General features: G+C 44.3%; 1 protein-coding gene and 1 non-coding gene across 2 annotated transcripts in view; one reads left to right on the top strand and one right to left on the bottom strand.

Moving 5' to 3' along the window:
• Positions 1-1479: 1479 nt before the first annotated feature.
• The window catches only part of LOC146202171 (negative elongation factor B-like), a 52614-nt gene continuing 33339 nt past the window's right edge, over positions 1480-20754 (bottom strand). The window contains exons 9-11 of the mRNA XM_084587984.1: positions 20333-20436; positions 10016-10137; positions 1480-1664 (exon numbers count right to left, since the gene is read on the bottom strand). The gene's annotated coding sequence lies outside the window, so the exon portion shown is untranslated. The remainder of the gene's footprint in view (positions 1665-10015; positions 10138-20332; positions 20437-20754) is intronic.
• TRNAL-CAG (transfer RNA leucine (anticodon CAG)) lies at positions 9062-9135 on the top strand. The gene has a single exon. It is a non-coding gene; the product is annotated as a tRNA-Leu (tRNA).

Here is a 20754-nt window from a genome sequence, read left to right as displayed (position 1 = left end):
AGAATAGAACTCGACCGCTGCTTGAGCCACGCGAGCGCGGAGGATGTTTGGATTTCCTAACGTTCCTGTCGTCTCATCGCTATTGGGCGTGTCGCCTTCGCGAACCCTGGTATTTTTGGGTCCCGATCGGCACGAGAATTGGACGTAGCGATCCTTAACACAGAACCGCAGTGAGAATTCAGCCATCGCCGTTCTGCAAATCTACAATTTCCTTTTATAGGCATGCTAAATCCATTTACTCAGACATCAATATTGTTGAGGATCGTACGTGTGGTCGATATATATATATGGGCGAGCTATTGTTGCCTGACCCAGACGGCCATTCATGTACGACGGACGGCCTTTTTTCGAGGTGCGGACGTCCGACAGAAATCCATGTTCGACATACGCACCGCGGATATCCGTCGGAGTATCGTTTGTGGGATTGGATCGCGTCCCACGGACACCCGGCGGCAGACATTGGAACGTTTCCAGGAAATTGCTCGTAGGGCCCATTGGTGTAAAAACTTCCTAGTAACATTCGTAAAAAGCTCAGCAAGCATGTGCCACGGTAATTTCAGTCACACAATAGTGCTCAATGCCTTTGTTGTCGGAGCAAAGTAGACAATAGCTATGCAACAGGTGATTAAGTTGCCTGTTGTCTGCTTTACTTTCATTAACACAACAAAGCAGTGAACAGCAGCGTGCAATTAAAAACTTCCATCCAAGAGGCATATATGCTAGCTGAGCGAAATGCACGGCCGTTTCTGAAAACACGCCAAGTGGATAAGCATACCAATATGCATGGCTTAAAAACAGCATTTTCAATTATTTTTAGGCTTTGTTGTAAACAGTGCATAAACGGTCTACACTAAAAACATATCCATGTTCAAACTGCATGCAAAAATAGACACAATGACATGGTAAAAAGCAGGCCAGGCAGGCACATCGCCAAGCAGCTTTGCCCCAGCCTTTCCAGCCCAGACCCGACCAACAACCCCCACCCAGCCCCCAGCCCAGATCTGAAGACAAGGAGAACAGACAGACCAACCAGAACTGAGACGAAGGACCTGAAAGACCCGCATGGTCCGAAGGAACCAATGGACACGAACACGCAACCCCCGCCCAAGCTGCCCGACGTGACCTCGAGGCATCGGTCCCATGGACGCTTTGGTGGTGGACAGTTGAAGAGCTCCAGGGGAGGCGGATCACCCACGCATCGACATCGTGGTGGCAAGCAAGTCATTCACTCCTGTCTTTCCTTTGAACATCTCCACCGTCACGTCACCATCAACTTCAAGCGAACCGATCGGGACGATCGCTCGGTGGCCCCAGGAAGTGTTACGAAGAAGATCGGCAGTGGCGCGAGAGGAGCCTTCACAATAGGCCAGCCATAAAATCATCCTTCACCCTATCGCCATGTTGTGCTGTCCTCTTTGCTTGTCACCACGTAACAATATCATTGGCCGTGACAGCTCTTTCCTTGGCGAGGTGGAGGAGAAAAAGGTATTTATTGAAACCTAATATTTCGGAACTGGTGAGGAGATGATCGAGTCCTCTGCGAGTCCTCTGCGTGCAGCCTCCTCAGGTCGGGATGCCGGGAGCAGCTACTATCCTGCACACTCGTTCGATCAGCCATTGCTGGTCTTGCAGGCCTAAGCTGGACAAAGCAGGCTGGGCTCCTGCTGCAAAAGAAAGGAAAATGAAATTCAAGTTATCTGTGCTCAACTTTGATTAGATCCAAGGGCAACTGCCAGTTTCCCTCAGTTGCTTTTTCCAGATGGCACTGCACATATGAATCTCCATTCAGAAAGGTCATATACTATATAGAAAGGTCATACTGCAGCAAAACGCATGCAGAATACCAAAAGATGCATATGCATTTTGACCACAACCTGGCATTCAGTATTTTAATGCTTTTATGTTGTCTTTTTTAACATGCCACTCTGATCAAACATAGCATTTTATAAATGTTTGTGCTGCCATGAGCCCTCAGCAATGGTCAAGACAAATAGTGCACATGCAGAGGAACTAAGCATAAAGGATGTTGTATATTAGCATAAAGCATAGCCACAGTATTGCAGTATTACACACACGCATTTGTGGCAGAAACCTGCATTTCAAGTGGCTTAAATTAACAGGCAAATTTCTAAAGTCATTGTTCCAGCTCTGAAAAGAAGTGATCAATAATAACGTCGTTTAAAATAGTCACCTTTTTATTCTGTAAACTGCACAACATTTTACTGGTTTCCACATACCCTTCCCAAGGACACTCTCGGGGCGTGTCAGGGGTATATCGACATCAACATGTAGGCTAGTAGGAAATTGTCTACTTAGAGCAGCTGTAAGGAAGTAACTTACGTTAGTGCAATTGATAATATATGCAAGCCACAACACCAGAATAAAGATAGAAATTTAACATGTGGAAGTCCAACGTGGCAGCGTGGCCCATTGCAGTCACTGCACAGTTTTCATGCTGTACAAGAGATAAAAGCAAAGTTATTTGTTTACCCCCAGTGCTATAGGTGACATTATAATGACAAGGATTATAGTCACACAAAACAGAAACAAAAGCTGACAACCTAAGTTCCTGATACATTACCTAGAGTATCAGTATGAATGCCAGATAGTTACTGAAATATTGTTGCACATTTTGGCATGCCTGCATGATATGGATTTCATAACAATGCCCCAGAATGACAAATGAAAACAAATTGATGGTCTATATATGGATGCTGCTAGGTTTCACAAGACTGTACAAGCAGGGGCAGATTTAAGGGGGAGCACAGGCCACCTGAACGAACTCTGTCCAAGGACGACTCATAAATTTGGCCTCTGTGTTCAAGTTGCCACTCGAGTAAGAGATTAATAAGAAGAGAATAAAATATATCAGTGCTATGCCATAGCCACAGCAATAAAAATAGTATTGATGGTGGCGTACTGCTTTAAGACAGGGCCTAGAGATTACAAATACAAGAATAAGTCTGCTGGGCCTCATTTGAAGAAAAGGTATATCTAAAGCTACCTAAACAAACAGTATTACACGTTTTTCCAGAAATCAAGGATATCAAGCCTCAGTTAGCATTAAAGATATCACCCAGTTTTATGAAAGGTTTGGGAGCCCTTTGATGTTTTTCAGCAGGATCAGACAAAAGAGCTCACCATCTTCAGAAAGACATCAAGCAAAGAGTTTACAAATGAAAATCAACACAGGAATAAAAGCAGAACATTAGGAAATGCTGCTGTTTATTAGTGAGAAGTCTATGACTCCAAGTGTTATAAGTTTGCCTGCACCTCTACACATCAACTACAGAGAAATAATGCAGAGGAAACTAACAAATCAGATTCATGCTAACACATTTATAATGGGATAAGGCTGCAGCTATTTACACCATTTTGCCTTTGAACTACAATATCATACTTGTACCAAACTTAAAATCCCAAGGTTCATGCATGTCTATCCCAGTTCAATAACAATAACAATATATATATATATATATATATATATGAAGGAAAGAAGCCAACAGTCGGCAAGGCCAAGGAAAGCATTGGGGATTAAGTTTTATGTCTTTTTTTTTCTTTTTACTTGGATAATCACAGAAAATGAGTAATGTAATCTGCTTAGGCGAAATATAATTAAACACAAAGTAGAAGAAAAAACAACGTGCCGATGGTGGGGACCGAGCCCACGACCTCCGAATATCGCGTCCGGTGCTCTTCCAACTGAGCTACATCGGCCGCTGTCCCCCCTGCTACTTTCTCGGGTATTAATGTTGTCTGTATACGAACCTGGAGAGTGTTCACCCACCACCCTCAACCATAGCGGCGGACGTGAAACGTCCTGTGTTACCGCCAACGTCACGTAGAATGTGATTAAGAGCGAGGGCGAAAGCTGTGCTAGAACCCTCTTACGCTACCTATGGCTTCAAGACTGCCAGAACCGAGACCCCCGTAAGCTACAAGCCGATAAATGAAGGGGAAATAAGGTTGCTCGTTATAATACATGAAGGAAAGAAGCCAACAGCCGGCGAGGCCAAGGAAAGCATTGGGGATTATGTTTTATGTCTTTTTTTAAGTTTTACTTGGATAATCACAGAAAATGAGTAATGTAATCTGCTTAGGGGAAATATAATTAAACACAACGTAGAAGAAAAAACAACATGCCAATGGTGGGGACCGAACCCACGACCTCCGAATATCGCGTCTGGTGCTCTTCCAACTGAGCTACATCGGCCGTTGTCCCCCATGCTACATTGTCGGGTATTATTGTTGTCTATATACAAACCTCGAGAGTGTTCACCAGCGCCACCCTCAACCATAGCGACGGACGTGAAACGTCCTGTGTTACCGCCAACGTCACGTTGAACGTGATCAAGAGCGAGGGCGAAAGCTGTGCTAGAACGCGTCCGGTGCTCTTCCAACTGAGCACCGGACGCGATATTCGGAGGTCGTGGGTTCGGTCCCCACCATCGACTCGTTTTTTCTTCTACTTTGTATTTAATTATATTTCCCCTAAGCAGATTACATTACTCATTTTCTGTAATTATTCAAGAAAAAATTAAAAAAGAAAAGACACAAAACATAATCCCCAATGCTTTCCTTTGCCTCGCCGACTGTTGGCTTCTTTCCTTCATGTATTATAACGACCACCCTCATTTCCCCTTCATTTATCTGCTTGCAGCTTACGGGGGTCTCGGTTCTGGCAGTCTTGAAACCATAGGTAGCGTAAGAGGGTTCTAGCACAGCTTTTGCCCTCGCTCTTGATCACGTTCTACGAGACGTGGGCGGTAACACAGGACGTTTCACGTCCGCCGCTATGGTTGAGGGTGGCGCTGGTGAATACTCTCGAGGTTTGTATACAGACAACATTAATACCCGAGAAAGTAGCAGGGTGGACAACGGCTGATGTAACTCAGTTGGAAGAGCACCGGACGCGATATTCGGAGGTCGTGGGTTCAGTCCTCACCATCGGTACGTTGTTTTTTCTTCTACTTTGTGTTTAATTATATTTCCCCTAAGCAGATTACATTACTCATTTTCTGTGATTATCCAAGTAAAAATTAAAAAAAAAAGGGCAGAACATAATCCCCAATGCTTTCCTTGGCCTCGCCGACTATTGGTTTCTTTCCTTCATGTATTATAATGAGCACCCTCATTTCCCCTTCATTTATCTGCTTGTAGCTTATAGGGGTCTCGGTTCTGGCAGTCTTGAAGCCATAGGTAGCGTAAGAGGGTTCTAGCACAGCTTTCGCCCTCGCTCTTGATCACGTTCTACGTGACGTGGGCGGTAACACAGGACGTTTCACGTCCGCCGCAATGGTTGAGAGTGGCGCTGGCGAATACTCTCGATGTTCGTATACAGACAACATTATTACCCGAGAAAGTAGCAGGGGGGGCAATGGCCGATGTAGCTCAGTTGGAAGAGCACCGGACGCGATATTCGGAGGTCGTGGGTTCAGTCCTCACCATCGGTACGTTGTTTTTTCTTCTACTTTGTGTTTAATTATATTTCCCCTAAGCAGATTACATTACTCATTTTCTGTGATTATCCAAGAAAAAATTAAAAAAGAAAAGACATAAAACATAATCCCCAATGCTTTCCTTTGCCTCGCCAACTGTTGGCTTCTTTCCTGCATGTATTATAACGAGCACCCTCATTTCCGCTTCATTTATCTGCTTGTAGCTTACGGGGGTCTCGGTTCTGGCAGTCTTGAAACCATAGGTAGCGTAAGAGGGTTCTAGCACAGCTTTCGCCCTCGCTCTTGATCACGTTCTACGTGACGTTGGCAGTAACACAGGACGTTTCACGTCCGCCACTATGGTTGAGGGTGGCGCTGGTGAATACTCTCGAGGTTTGTATACAGACATTAATACCTGAGAAAGTAGCAGGGTGGACAACGGCCGATGTAGCTCAGTTAGAAGAGCACCGGACGCACTATTCAGAGGTCGTGGGTTCGGTCCCCACCATCAGCCCGTTGTTTTTTCTTCTACTTTGTGTTTAATTATATTTCCCCTAAGCAGATTACATTACTCATTTTCTGTGATTATCCAAGTAAGAATTAAAAAAAAAGACATAAAACATAATCCCCAATGCTTTCCTTGGCCTCGCCAACTGTTGGCTTCTTTCCTTCATGTATTATAACGAGCACCCTCATTTCCCCTTCATTGATCTGCTTGTAGCTTACGGGGTCTCGGTTCTGGCAGTCTTGAAGCCATAGGTAGCGTAAGAGGGTTCTAGCACAGCTTTCGCCCTCGCTCTTGATCACGTTCTACGTGACGTTGGCGGTAACACAGGACGTTTCACGTCCGCTGCACTGGTTGAGGGTGGCGCTGGTGAACACTCTCAAGGTTCGTATACAGACAACATTCACGGCCGCTCGATGGAGGCGCACTTGGGTACGGCCCGTCGCGTCGCCCAGAAGAGCCGTATTGCGCCTAGTTCTCATCGCCACCGCTGCGGCGCCACCGCTCCGGGACGAGTCCGGGCGGAGAGCTGCGCGCAGCGGCCATGGGTGTGCTTTCGTTTCGGCGTCCGCGTGGTCGGCGCTTGCTCAATTTAGGATTATGAGCGGCGTTTCACACAGTATGTGATGCTATGTGCAAGTTTGCTATTGATAAGGTGATAGCGGCAAGTCATCATCCCTAGGCTTTTCCAAGTCATTCGTGGTCTTCCGTTTACAACGAGAACGAGACAGTCGTGTGCTTCGCTGAGTGCGCACCCATTAGTTGCGTTTCAACCACTGTAAGAACGTAGTAGATTTTGCAATCTTGAAATCGGGACATGGTTTGGGGTCATTATTCTGCGTGCACTTTTCTGGAAACTTACAATTCAGGATGTAGCGTTCAACATTATTGTTCAGCCTGTTCCTCTATTTTCACTGGAAATAATATTCAAGTGGGTACCACCACCAAAACATACCAGCTAACACAAACTGTTGCAAAAGAAGCAACACAATACAGCCAGTTCAACGACACGCCCGCACGCTCAGGCAATTTTTTTCTCGTTTGATTATGAAGCCGCGTGATGCACAAAAGACACGCAAGCTTATTTTACATGCGAAGAACTTTTCTCGAAAAAGGTTTATGTGCAAGCGTGATTTTTTTCACTGTCTGATTGATGTTGCCTGTCCAGTTGGTCAGCAGTGGTCGCATTAGTTTGGTTAGGTCCTTACTGTGACTGCGGTCTTCTCTCTCGCAAATCAACTCCGGAAATTGCACAAAATAGGGAAGACGGGATGAAATTAACATGTTGCATAGCTTGCTGCTTCAATTATGACCTGCGGGCACTTCATCACCTTGCTAACAAATGTGCATGATTTTCTGATACCTTAGGCGTCCATCATCAAGAAGTTTGGTAAGTCCAGGGTTTTGCAGGAATCACAAGGCACAAAGTTAATAAATGGATGGGGACTAATAAAATAAAATTATTGACACTCTAAAGTAAGCACTAGAAGTTATTTAAACTTTGGTACTATATAAATAATGAAAACACGAGCAGGCACTGAAAACAGAATAAATAAAAATGTTTCATGAGATTCTGTAAAAATATTCATACTTTCTCTTCAAATGGACGTGCAAGGTAACCAGCCAAGAATGCAATCGGTGCTAACTCTATCTCAGCTGCTGGTTCACACCACGCATGAATGAATCCAAGCTGACTCGAAAACTCTCTCGCAGCAGACGTGATATATGGCAGTTGGCAAGGTACGACTTTCATAATCACGAATGCCAAGTTTTATAGCTGCCTATATTTGATAGGTGCATTTGCACACATGATGCTTGCAAGTTGCTAACCTGCACAAAGCATGGCAAAATGTGTATAATCTCAGTCGATATTTTTTTTTTCGCTAGTGGTACCTTCAGTATTTTCTCCGAGGTGAAAACGGCAGCCCTTGCGTCAACTTTGTCGTTCCCGCCTTTGAATTGCCTTAGCCTGCTAAAAAGTGATAATATAGACCCGCTTTCGGAGCCTGCTTTAGGGCGTATCGGAAGCTGAAAATAAGATTCGGTTAAATGCAATGCACTAGTAAGGCACACAGAAGGCATTGTTGTAAGATACTTGATGTGATCAAGAAGGTACTTAATTTGCGCCACTGTGGATCTGGTTGTCATGATTGTTGCTTTGTACGTTTGTTTGGTTAGCCTTTGCTTCGACGTGCCTCCTTGAACCTGAATGTCTTCGATATGGTAAAGTCCAACTCTAACCAAGAGAGTCCCTCGTCATCTAACAAATAGAGCGGCTCCTCTTGGTGTCTCCATGGCTTCACTTATGCGATGTTGGGCAAGGCATACCATTTTGATATCGTCATAAAAGTGATCGTGGCGCAGCTATCTTGAAACACACATGCTTCAGGATGACACGGGGGGTTGTCCAGGAGGAAATGAAGTGTAGCTATAACAAGTGGGGAAAATAAAGCTATTGACCTGCGCACATTAATTTTTTTCAAGGTTGTTTGGCTCAACATGAGCCCGCGTGAGTAACTTAACTTGTAATGTGGGCAGTTCGGGAACACGGAGGGGACAGCTGAATGAAGCAGGATCTTCAGTTTTATGTTCTTCCTGTAATCGTCATCTGCGAAGTGCAGTGAGTATACCAGTGACTTGTCACTCGACTCCCACCGGCTTCCTTTTCCATCCTAGTCCTACCGAGATATGTTTTTCAGCCATGCTGCTCGACGTTGTGAATCGCACGGGAACTCATGGTAACCGATCTTTTCGTGGTGCACAGCGGCACACAGCAGTTGCCTGGCATGGTGCTGCATACGCTTAGGACGCTGTTGACACAGGCACCGATGACACGCATGCAGAACTATCAGAACCACGCGGTTATGCTGAGTAGTCAAAACGATAACACAGGCCAACCCAGCCAGCGCGCTCCTTCCGCGTCGTCTGCTCGTCCGTGCCGGCGGCGCCTTGTCCTGGAGTGGTGGCGCCGCCGCGGAGAATGACGGCGGAAACTGTAACTTCTCCCAATACGCGCTTCCCCAGCCATTGAGGCGCGACGCGACGGGCTGCACCAAGTGCGCCTCCATTGAGCGGCCGTGCAACATTAATACCCGAGAAAGTAGCAGGGGGGACAACGGCCGATGTAGCTCAGTTGGAAGAGCACTGGACGCAGATATTCGGAGGTCGTGGGTTCGGTCCCCACCACCGGCACGTTGTTTTTTCTTCTACTTTGTGTTTAACTATATTTCCCCTAAGCAGATTACATTACTCATTTTCTGTGATTATCCAAGTAAAAATTAAAAAAAAAGGACAAAACATAATCCCCAATGCTTTCCTTGACCTCGCCGACTGTTGGCTTCTTTCCTTCATGTATTATAGCGAGCACCCTGATTTCCCCTATATATATATATATATATATATATATATAAATTTACACTGGTGGTGAATTTTTTACGGAATATTCAACAGTCAAAGCATTAAATATGTAGAAGCCAGGCAAATAATCTGTTTTGAAAGCCCATCGACAGTGACATGATGTCATCAAACAACTGTGACATGGAGTCAGCAGAGTATAGAGCAGTGATGACACAGGACTTCTCAACCTGTCTGTATTGATTGGGTACCCATGGGAAAGCTTTGTGCTTCTGCTCGCTTGACCTGATAGCCTTTCACACTCCGTTGCTGCATGTTACTTCACCTGGCGCTGATTCCGCAGTTGGCACGTGTTTTTCAAGCGCAAAGCTTAGGTATACTTTGTGCATGCGTGCTAACATGCAGATTGGACTCCAATGAGGGGAAGCACAATTTATTCGTTTCAGTTAATACTGCACTTGTACAATCAGTGCGTGAGCACGGGAGCTGGTCTGGTCTCTCCACTTTTGTGCATGACTGCACATCTCTGCCGTCAGTATTTGTGGCATATTTGACCTTATGTTACAGTTGTTTAAACATATTTCAACCAGAACAGTGCCATCTCAGCCCCGTTATACACACTAGATGCCATCATCATGCAAATCAATCTGATGCGTCAAATGCCTGTGCCCACCTCTCGCGTCAGAAACCAGTCATAAGTTGGTATATAACTTCTGACCTTGGAAAGCCCACTGCTCTGCGTAGCTTGCTTCTCTCATTGTGATGTCCATCTCACCACGCTGAACTCTTTGCCACATGCATTGGCTCTCGTCGCATGCTCTATAAGATGGCCTGCATGGCCTGTAAAGATCAATTTCACAAACAGTCACGTTACACCACTGCTGCCACGATGCATAAGGATTGATGATCTTTTGTTTTTTCAGTTCCAGGGGCTGCTTTAGGGCGGGTGGCTATCTACATTTCGAAGTCTTTGAGAGGTAGGCAAGGCAGACAGAGGATATCATGCGGACCTCTTTCGTTGCTAGCAACGCGGCACGCTTTACAGCACACGCCCATTTTACTTTGCCGTCCATGTACTGGACATAAACCTGGGTTCAAAATATCCCTCACAAACATAGTCTGTTGACTGTATAGCTCATTCCTTTCTTGCTATGCAGGCTGCCATAGTTGAAGCTGTTAGACATCTTCTGGTACCGAAAAAAGCGGAACTTTTATGCGGTTAAATATCCGTAGTCATACACCAGGCAGAAAACTTTATCACTAACGAGCACAGAAAGAATGACGAGGAAGAAAGTGACAACAACACAAGTGTGCACTCTCTAATGAAGGTTTTTTTTTTGCAGCAAAAAGAAAAAAAAACAGTATATTGCCACAAGGAGGCAAAGACGCAATAAGAGAGAAAACCTTCTTCATTGCCATATTTTTGTGCTTGTTAACAAACAACACATGTCAGCTAGACAATTCATGAGAAGGCTGCAAACTGCGCTTCACGAAATACACAGATGATGACACCAGGTATGGGACAAAGAAAACAGGTTTTGGAGTCCTTGGAGCAAAAAAATATGCGTTTTGGAGCAGCTATGCAACAGAAAATGAGCGTTCTGGAGCAGCTATGGAACAGAAATGTAATAATTTTGTAGCAACTTGTGGCATTTTATAGCATCTGGTCAAACCGTCACTAAAATCGTAAAATCGCTACCCTCTTCGCAATGCAAGTCGTAGAAGTAGTGCCTGCTTACAAATGGCATCGTCATGTTTTGAGGATACTTCACAACACGGAACATAAAGAGCGCATAATTGGCGTGGTTTAAGCGTACTGGAAGAGTATTGTGTTAGTTTTAGTGGTGCATAAGCAGCTCAGGCTATCATGCACCAAGCACAAGCGAACTGGAAGAAGCACATGGATGGAAGCAAGGGGAATATGCATAGGTGTGAGCTAGAACGCGTTATACCATCCACAAATAAAACTAAAAGATTACTGATGCGACAAGCAGCGTTAGAAATGGCACAACTGGCCGACACATGCACCAGATTGCAGCCGCAGGATGGCGTGAAGTAAAAGAAACTGGAAGTATGCCGCTGCGCAGCACTTTGGAAGTGGAGGGCTCCAATCATCGCCGTGCCTGTGCATGCCCCAGTCCAAATTAACGAGGGTTGAATTAACAAGAATTTTGCCTTGTCAGTTCAACGATGCTCTCAAGATGCATTCCACAGGTGCCGTGCAATCGTTGTGCAGTGATCGAAAATGAAAGCAGCACTGGCACCTGTTCGCCTTCTTTGCCATTCATCGCCACTCATTGATTGCACCATGCCATAACACTATGATGTGCTGCCACACTGGCTCTCAATGCCGTCAAAACATCACTTTCTTGCTATCTACCGTTACCACACACGTCGATTCCATGAAAGATAAGCCAGTTAATTAAGTTGTACTGCAACCAGTGAGCGTCGTTTGGTACCCATGACGACTGGCTTCAATTTCAGACATGAAAAATTCTCTAATTTCACTAATATTCACATTGATCAAAAACTAAAATGCGGTGCAAATAGAATAGCAATAGTATCACAAACCATTTTGAATGTTCACTCCTCTGGAAGCCGCAATATAAAGGGAAAAAGTTGTGTTGTACTTGCCTGGCCTTTTTCGTGCTAGCTAGTGCAAATTCGGTCAATTTAATGCTCTTGGCACAGCATAGTGCAGGAGACAGTATTTTTATCAAAATGGTGCAATTGGTGCAGCTGTCCCAAGCCTGTGATACCAACTGTGGCCTTTGCAACAATTTAAGAGCCTTCAAAAGTACTTGACCTCAACACTTTGCTAGCTTAACTAGCCAAATGTACCGCTGTTTGACCAACTGTGCACCAGATTGCCTACCTTTCAAATGCACTTGAAGTTCTGACTTGTGGTGAGCACACAAGGTACGTTACCATCAACTGGTATAAAAAAAAAAAGAAAGACAGTAGTTCATAGTAAGAGCAGCCGTATAAGCGACCTTGCAGGACACCTGATCTGTCATAAAAATAGTGTATCAGCAAGCCCACAAATCTATAAAAAAAAAAAAGAGGATTTTGAGTCCTGGATGAACGCTGTTTCGAAGATGAAGAGGATTCATTAGCGACGTATATTAATCCAGTGGTGATAACGGTGAAACAATGCTCAAAGAATGCCGATTTTCTTCCAACTTGTGGCATTTCAAGAAATGACTGCCTGTGCAAATGATGGCACACACTGCAGAAGTATGGGTCAATAAAGGCACCATGGATGAAGTTCAAGGATTACAAAACAATAAAGTGGGAAAAGTTGTGAGGCATCGCTAATGATCGCATTTGAACTGTTATCGCTAACATTGCAGTTGCACAGCCCTTGCTGATGAGTCTCTTTCCAACACTTTAAAAAATGTGGCAGGAGGCTGTAGAATTTTTTTGTAACAGACAAGTACTTAAGATGAGTTTTTGTCTATAAGAAGGAGTGTCTTTTAAGCATGATTTCATGTTTCCACTACTTACCAATCTCTTGCTGTGTTTATGTACTCAATCAGTGATTACAAGTTTCAGAAAAGAAGTCTATAGCTTGCTGTCAAAGCTTATTAGCGGCAAAAGTAGCAGTTTATATAAGCTTTACATAACATCAAAATGCCATATGGTTTCTTTTGCAATGCAGCTGCATATGTTGGCAAGTTTTTTCTGCACTCTGACCTTGGTAACTTGAAGTCATAAGAACAAGCAAAATATTTTGAGAAAAATCACCTGCGAGATAAGCAAGGTACCTAAATCTTGTTATTTACGGATTGTCAATCACAAAACTTTAAGCCTTCTGTCCTGTGTCACTCTGTTAAGTAAACTCGTCATAAAAATTGGACACCTAATCAAAACAAAATGAGCCCCATATAGCAGCAAACAGTGCACCTCACACCACCAATGAAGAGCGCACCTACTTAGAGTGCCTGAGGAGTGGACTGGAGGTGAGCTTCTTTACGCATGTTCTCTTCTTGAATTAGCATATTATATATATATGCTAGATATGCCCATTGTTCATCGCTGCCTTTGGGAGAAATAAACTCGTCTCAGGTTCAGCTGTACATTCTCCAAGGTCTTCACTGTAAATTTTCTGAGCATCGAAGCCATGGAGGTGATATGTGTCAGCTATAAGTACAGTGCCAAAACAATAGCAACTGCAGAGGGGCGGCAAGGGTTGCGCATTGTGGCACGGTGCAAGGAATGCACAAGGAGACCCACAAGTTAACATATAATGTCTTTTATAAGTGGGTTTCTTGATCAAAGTTCAAAGATATTTTATCCTAAGTTACCAATGTCACCCATACATGATGTCTCTCAAAAAACGGGATACTATAATACAGGAGGTCTGCCCACTACAAGCACTAAGATATAATGAAGTAAGAGGGCTTGAATGTATCTTCTTGCATTCGACCAAGCCTATACTGTTTAAACCAGAAGAGAAATGATACCACTCTGCCACCTGTTCAACTCATTAATGTTATTTTCTGCATCCAGGGCTCCTAGTACTTGGGTACGAAAAATGTAGGAAAACAAAGTATTCTATACAGAATCACAAAGTGCTCAAAAAGAAATTATGTTTCAAGGTTAAATGAATTCAATTAAGCTCTACATGGTACCTATTGCTACAAGAAGCTCCCATAGATGGCGCCAGATGCACCAGCAACATTGAGTAATTATATAGACATTGCCAGAGTTGTGCGAAGGTGCCACGAAGAAGGCAAGTTGTGCAGCAAAGCCACACGTCGTCTTTGTAGGAGTCGAGCAGCAAGACTGGAAAGCAGACGAGATGTGATTACTTTGGCTGTCCTATTGCCACCATCGCTACAGCTCGTACGCATCGTGGCACGGCGTCCTCACGAGGGATGGTGCAATACAGCCGAAGTGCCTGTCAGGTTGGCTTCACAGTGGTACATGGTTGCTTGGTGGCAAAAACAAAACGCGGAAATCTGGCAAAGCCTATATGGAACTATACAGTGACACATCTTTCTGCAGTCAAAGCAGCCAGTTGCGAGCCCTGCAAACAGTGCACTGAACGCACCGGCCCACCGGCCACATTCTTCCTCTTCAACCTCATGAACACAGAGCAGATGACTTGTTTTGCATGGTGCTGCCTCTTGAGATGCTATACAGCAGACCCATCCTGGTATTCCTTAATTGCAACCACACCCCATGTAGCCTAGACACGAATAAAACTGCTGTAATCCCCACATAAAAGAAATCCCCAGTTTATTCAGCCACCCTAAATTAGACAGGCACAAAACATGGTGTCAGAAGTGTAAAACTACCATCAGTGCCACGAATATAGAGAAGATTCCACAACCTGCGAAATTCGACTCTACTGGCAATGCAGTGGGATAACGGTAAGCCTTCAAGCAGAGCTCCACGCTGTATCTGAAAGCAGCACCCGACTGGCAAGTAGCAATAGAAGCATCACCCCACCCAAGATTTGACTACACACGTTATACGCCTTCTCGATGCGCACATTCTATTGAAGCAAAATGAAATGCACTCGCGATATGTCTTCCACTCACAAATGCAGCACCGGGAAGAGCAATCCAATAATTTTCTCAGTAGCCTGAAACTGAAAGCGCACGACTGCTGGTCCGAGAATGAACAAGACAAAACTGATCCACGACCAGACCATTTGTGGAATTAATGACAGGACAGCACAAGCGAACATCCTAAAGCTCAATGACCCAGACCTTGAGAAAGTTATCAAAGTGTGTCTTGCTCAGGAGGCTTAGCTAGCTGCAAGCAACATCGAAGTCCATGCTGTAAAGAAGCATAACCGTCACAACAATGACAGTAAAAGCCTGAAAGAAGAAGGCAAATCTGCATCGGTGATGAGCCTTCCAAAGTGAAAGTAGTACGAAAGGAAACATGAATGCAAAAAAAAAGTAATAGTCTGCTTAGCTTGGAAGCAAGAGTACAAGAAGTGCAAATAGCAGAACCACTTCGCAGCAAATGCAAAGGTAGCAAGGGTAATAGCTAGTCTGGAGGTTGATAGTGATGAAGAGCAGTGGTGTCGCGAGGGGGGTGCAGGGGAAGCTGTCTGCACCGGGTGCAGACTGCTCAGGGTGGTGCAGCTTGGCAGTGAGAGGGAGGAAGGAGCGGGGGGCGGAACGAATTACTGTGTAAAGATGCAAAAAGGCGCGCATTGGTGCCACTGAGACACTGACTGACAAATGTGATCTTGTCGTAGAACGAATTATTCTGTTGTGAGTGCTTGAAAACACATGCCTTAGTTTAGGCCAGAGAGTCTATGCCATTTTACGTTGGACCAGGCCTGTGTACATACGTGTACCCTGGAAACACTAGCATTAACCCGATACCCATCGCAAACCCCTGCGCGGGAACGTGCTAGACGACACCCGGCGGCGGCCGCGCCACCGCATCGCCTTTTTGTGTATGTGCAGTTCACTCTCATTTCCCAAGCGAGGATAGCTGGCAGCATCTCTCCGGCAGACTTTTGTCTTGTTTATTTATCTCCTGTCTTTCTCACTCTTCAGCCCAATCACACATCCACCTCACACTTTCAAAATGCCGAAAGGCACGGAATGCCTGTTGCTCAGTGGAATGGCAAGTCTGATCACAACATGCAGACTAGGAAAAAAAATAATGAGAAGGGTGGCACCTTTAGCAAGGCCAGGTGCTTTAAAACGGTAATTGTGAGTGAATGTACCCGAGGGTGCTCAAGCAGTGCATTATGCGGTTTTTACTTCTTTTTTTTTTCTGAAAAAAGCAGTCATTGTTAAAATTGGAAATTAGAAAGGGTTAAAAAAAAAATGAGCCTAGAGATGCTCACTGCTTTTTACGGAAATATGTGCTTTGATGTGATATTTTGGTGATTTTTCAGTCGTTGGGCACAATCTCTGAGTCATAGTACTAAAAAGGAAAAAAAAAAATACCACTTCACTTGCACTGCGTAGTTGGGTGCAGAGCAAACTTGACTTCAAAGTAAACCACGAAGACAGAGGAGGTAGAAAGGAGGCTGTGATTCGGTGCTTAAAATGCGGGAAGAGGGGGTGGGGAGGTACCGCGCCTCCACACTGGGTGTGGGTGGTGCTATCGATGCCACTGATAAAGAGTACCTTAAGCATTAAACAGTGAAAAGCCCAACTCAACCTACATGCTCCCAGAAGCAAACAGTAACAAAAAGGGAAGAAAAAGAAGTTTCAAGCAGACAGTGGAGAAGCAGTTGATGTGATTACAGCCAAACACACCCAACCACAGTCGCTGTGAGCGAGCTCAACAACGCTGCGGACACGGAACGGAAGCAAAGTTTGCTCGAAAGGCAAAGCCAAACTTGAGGTCACTGCTAGAAATGGTGAGGAACATGTCCTGGAATTTGTAGTTGTTAGTGATGAGCTCACATCTCTAATTGGAAGGAAAACAGCAGAAGGTGCTAAGTCTTGCAACAATAGACTATGACGTGGTAGCTACAGTTGACGCTCCACAAGACTTCAGAAGGCATATAAGTGGAAAAATATCCAGACATCTTTGGGGAAGCACTAGGGACACTAAGGGACATAGGGGGAAAAAGTGCATCAGGTAATTAAACAAGACACAACCCCAATAGCTGTAACAAGTTACAGGGTGCCTGTCAGTCCAAAACCACAATTGGAAGAAACTGTGTAAAGCAAGAAGACAAGAGGATTAATAAAAATGACTACTGAGCCAACAGAGTGGGTGAGCTGAATGGTAACGGTGATAAAATGGTAAAATATGGTAATGGTAAAAAAGAAAAATGGTGACGAGAGTGTGTTAATCCACAAACGCTAAATGAAGCATTGGTATGAGAATGCCACACACTGCCCATTCTCAATGACGCCTTGCCAGAGCTTGTGAAAGTAAAGAGGTTTTCAAAATTGGACCTACAAGAGGCATACAGGCGGTACAGTTGAACCTTGTTGAAACGAAGTAGTACAGGGCACGAAAATTTGTTCGTTATATCTGATATTTGTTACAAAAGTGAGCGCCCAAATTTCTGTAAATAAGTTTACTAATGAAATGAAAAAAAAATGTGCACTTATATAGACAACACAAAGGTGCGAAAATGCACATTTTTGAAAAATTAAAAGCTTGGTAAAAGCATGAAATCTCGCTTTTCGTTCCACGCTGGAGGGCAAAAATGAATACTAAGAAGGGACGTTAACTCCGCGCACATTTTGCGCAACGGAGCCAACGAACTCTGGGAGTGTAGCGGACGAGCACGGGTCGGTCGCAGTGGCAGAGGCACAGCAGCCATGACGAGGCAATGGTGATGACATGCCAGCCACATGCCTGTCAGACGTTGCATTGCCGGACTCGAGCAGCGGCGGTGGCGGCAACGCTAGAGCCCGGCCGTGTTCATCACCTCCAAGGTCACCGCGCGCAGAGGTGTGATCTCGGAGGCCATGGGCCGTTGGCGCTAGTTTTTGCCGCTGTCGCTAGATGACACGGCATGCGAACATGCGGGCGATTTAAAACACTTCTGCGGCGGGCGATTGGATTTATTAAAAAATTGCATTTCTTGATGTTTTTCCGGCTCCATTACGCATTTTTCGCCGTTTTAATGCAAAAAAAAACTGCTTCTTTATAACTGATCTAGAGCCAAATTTTGAAAATTTTCTTTCGTTGTACAGAAAGAACTCCCATAGAAATAAACCCATAGACCAACCAAACTTTGATTTTAGTTTGTTTTATCTAATAATTGGCTATATCTGTGTTCGTTATAGCGAGGTTCGACAGAATCAAACCTCCTCAAGACCACATTTCAAATGCCGAACGGTCGACATCAATGGCTTCGCATGCTATTTAGACTAGCAGTCAGTAGTGAAACCTTCCAGAAAAAACTGCAAATGGCACTTGAAGGCCTCAATGGAATTTTGTGCATAGTAGACGACATACTTGTCTCTGGAGTAGGTGACATTGAAAAGGGCGCTTCTTCAGCAATGCAGACAGATGGGTCTATGTTTCAACAAGAACAAGGCATGACTTCGTACAACCGTAACAGTTTTCCTGGGACACGTACTGGCAAAAGGACTGAAAGTGGATCCAGATAAGACAAAGGCAATTCAAAAAGAAATACTTCAATCAACTGATGTCCAAGGCGTGCAGCGTTTTTGTGGAATAATTAACTACCTCTCCGGATTCCTGCCCACAATTTCACTAGTGTTGGAACAACTGAGAAAGCTTATAGTGAAAGGCACACTGTGCATTTGGAGAGAAGAGCAAGAACAGGCGTTCCATAAGGCAAAAGATTCAAAAGAGCTCCTAATCTAGCATAATTCTACACCCGAGAGCCGGCTGAAATAGAATGTGATGCTAGTGACCTCAGGCTTGGAGTGTCTCTCATTCAAAAAAACAAACCTATATCTTTCATCAGCAAAGCACTAACGCCGACAGGCCGCTATGCCCAAATGAAAAGGAAATGCTAGCGATCGTTTCTGCATTGCAGAAAATTTCGTTGGTAAACTTTCGGAACAGCAACAACGATCATGTGACCACAAACCTCTTCAGTCCATCATGATTTTTGACTAGATCAAGTGTCAAGATGGCTGCAAGTTATGATACTCCAAAAGCAAAGGCACAACATCACCGTTGAGCACCTACCAGAGAAAGAACGACTTCTAGCTGACTTGATATCAAGGGCGTTCCTTCTTAACAAAGACTGTGAAAGTGAACTAGAAAGCATCAACATCGTCAACTACGTGCCAGTGCACAAGGGAACCTTGGAAAAAATTTGTGAAGCAGAAAAGAAAAATGACTTCCTGCAAAAGATAAAATCAGTCATCTTGTTAGGATGGCCGTGAGAAAAGCATCAAATGTTGCAAGACATGCATGTGTACTCTACATTCTAAGATGAACTCACAGTGGACAAGGAGCTCATTTACAAGGGATTGTGGCTGCTTGTCCCAATGTCTCGGCATCATGAAATTACACACAAACTTCTCTCATCGAACATCGAAATAGAGAGCTGTCTTCGGCACGCTTGCGAGTGTGTTTTCTGGCTGAGGGTGAATGCAAAACTGGAGGATTACATTGCAAGATGTGAAGAGTGTCAAAAGCATGTGCATTCCCAGCAGCGAGAGACTCATCCCTCATCCAGAACAGAGTTATCCGTGGAAGTGAGTTGGGTGCGACATCTTCGAGCATAAAGGAGAGAACTTTCTTGTTGCAGTTGATTACTTCAGCACATTTTAGGAAGTGGATCAAATGAAGGTGACAATGTCAAACCAAGTGATCCTCAGGCTGAAAGCTCACTTTGCTAGAACGGGATCCCAAGAATGCTAGTGAGTGACAACGGGCCTCGATTTGCGAGCTAAGAATTGAAGAAGTTTGCAAAAAGATGGGACTTCAAGCACAAAACATCTAGTCCTGGTTATCCACATTTGAATGGAATGCCCGGATGAGCTGTAAAAATGACAAATACTACTGAAAAAGGCAAAAGAAAGCAAGTCAGAACTGCAACTGGCATTCCTGGACTGGACTTCTGAAACACACCACTACGAGGACTTGAGCTGCTACGCAGCAGACCCATCCAATTGTATTTCTTGTAATCACAGAGCCAGATTGTAATAAAACATCGGTAATCCCTACGTAAAAGAAGTTCTCAGTGCATTCAGACATCCTATTCTTTAGACAGGCATTAAACAACCATGTGCACATCAAGCCCACCGTATTCTAAAATTTTGTGATTCAACAAAATTTGGTTACATTATGGAAGCTACAAAAAGCGAGAAACACCAGAAAGTACCAATCGAAAAATTCTATTCACTCAACAAGCAGCGTAGTTGTCTGTGATGCGGTCATAATCACACAGGTGCCGGCACTGGTACAGGTGCGGACATAAGTAAACGGAGCACACTTTTCTATTCAGATTAAAATCACACCTTCTACACTGGGGATAAGAAAACAATATCTGTCGTAGTGAAAAGGCACTGGCGTCCAGTACCGCATCGCTCATACTACGACTGCCACTTTCAATTATGCAATGTGTGAAAAATAATAGAAAGAAAAAGCGTGCTCCATTTACTTTTGTCTGCAGGGGTACATCCAACAGAGGGCGTCTGGAGGAGCAGCTGGTGGATTGAGTCTTTCACCTTGCCTTGCAGACTGCTGGTTTTAACGCTCATGTGCCTGTAATGGCAAAAATACATTACAAACTACTATACTGAATAAAGCACCAAATATTGTACGCCAGAATGGCACATTTCATTCTTTTTAACAGTTAGCACATAGTCAAGCATGAATATTTATTTAACCCTTAGACAAAAACTGTTAAATGTCACAGCACAATTTCAGGGCAAGCAAGGTTACAGGGAAAGTTAGCTTCATAAGTGCCTTAACAGGCAATTAGAGTAGCACCTCGTAAATTCGAACTTTGAAGGGCCAGCAAAAGTATCCTAACTATATCAAGGTGCAAATAAACGAACAACCTCCTAAGAATTACCAGAA

The sequence above is a fragment of the Amblyomma maculatum genome, chromosome 1, assembly GCF_055883805.1.
Source record: "Amblyomma maculatum isolate TAMU_Amacu chromosome 1, ASM5588380v1, whole genome shotgun sequence".
In the NCBI taxonomy this organism is placed as follows: domain Eukaryota; kingdom Metazoa; phylum Arthropoda; class Arachnida; order Ixodida; family Ixodidae; genus Amblyomma; species Amblyomma maculatum.
This window is presented reverse-complemented; position numbering and strand designations above follow the sequence as displayed.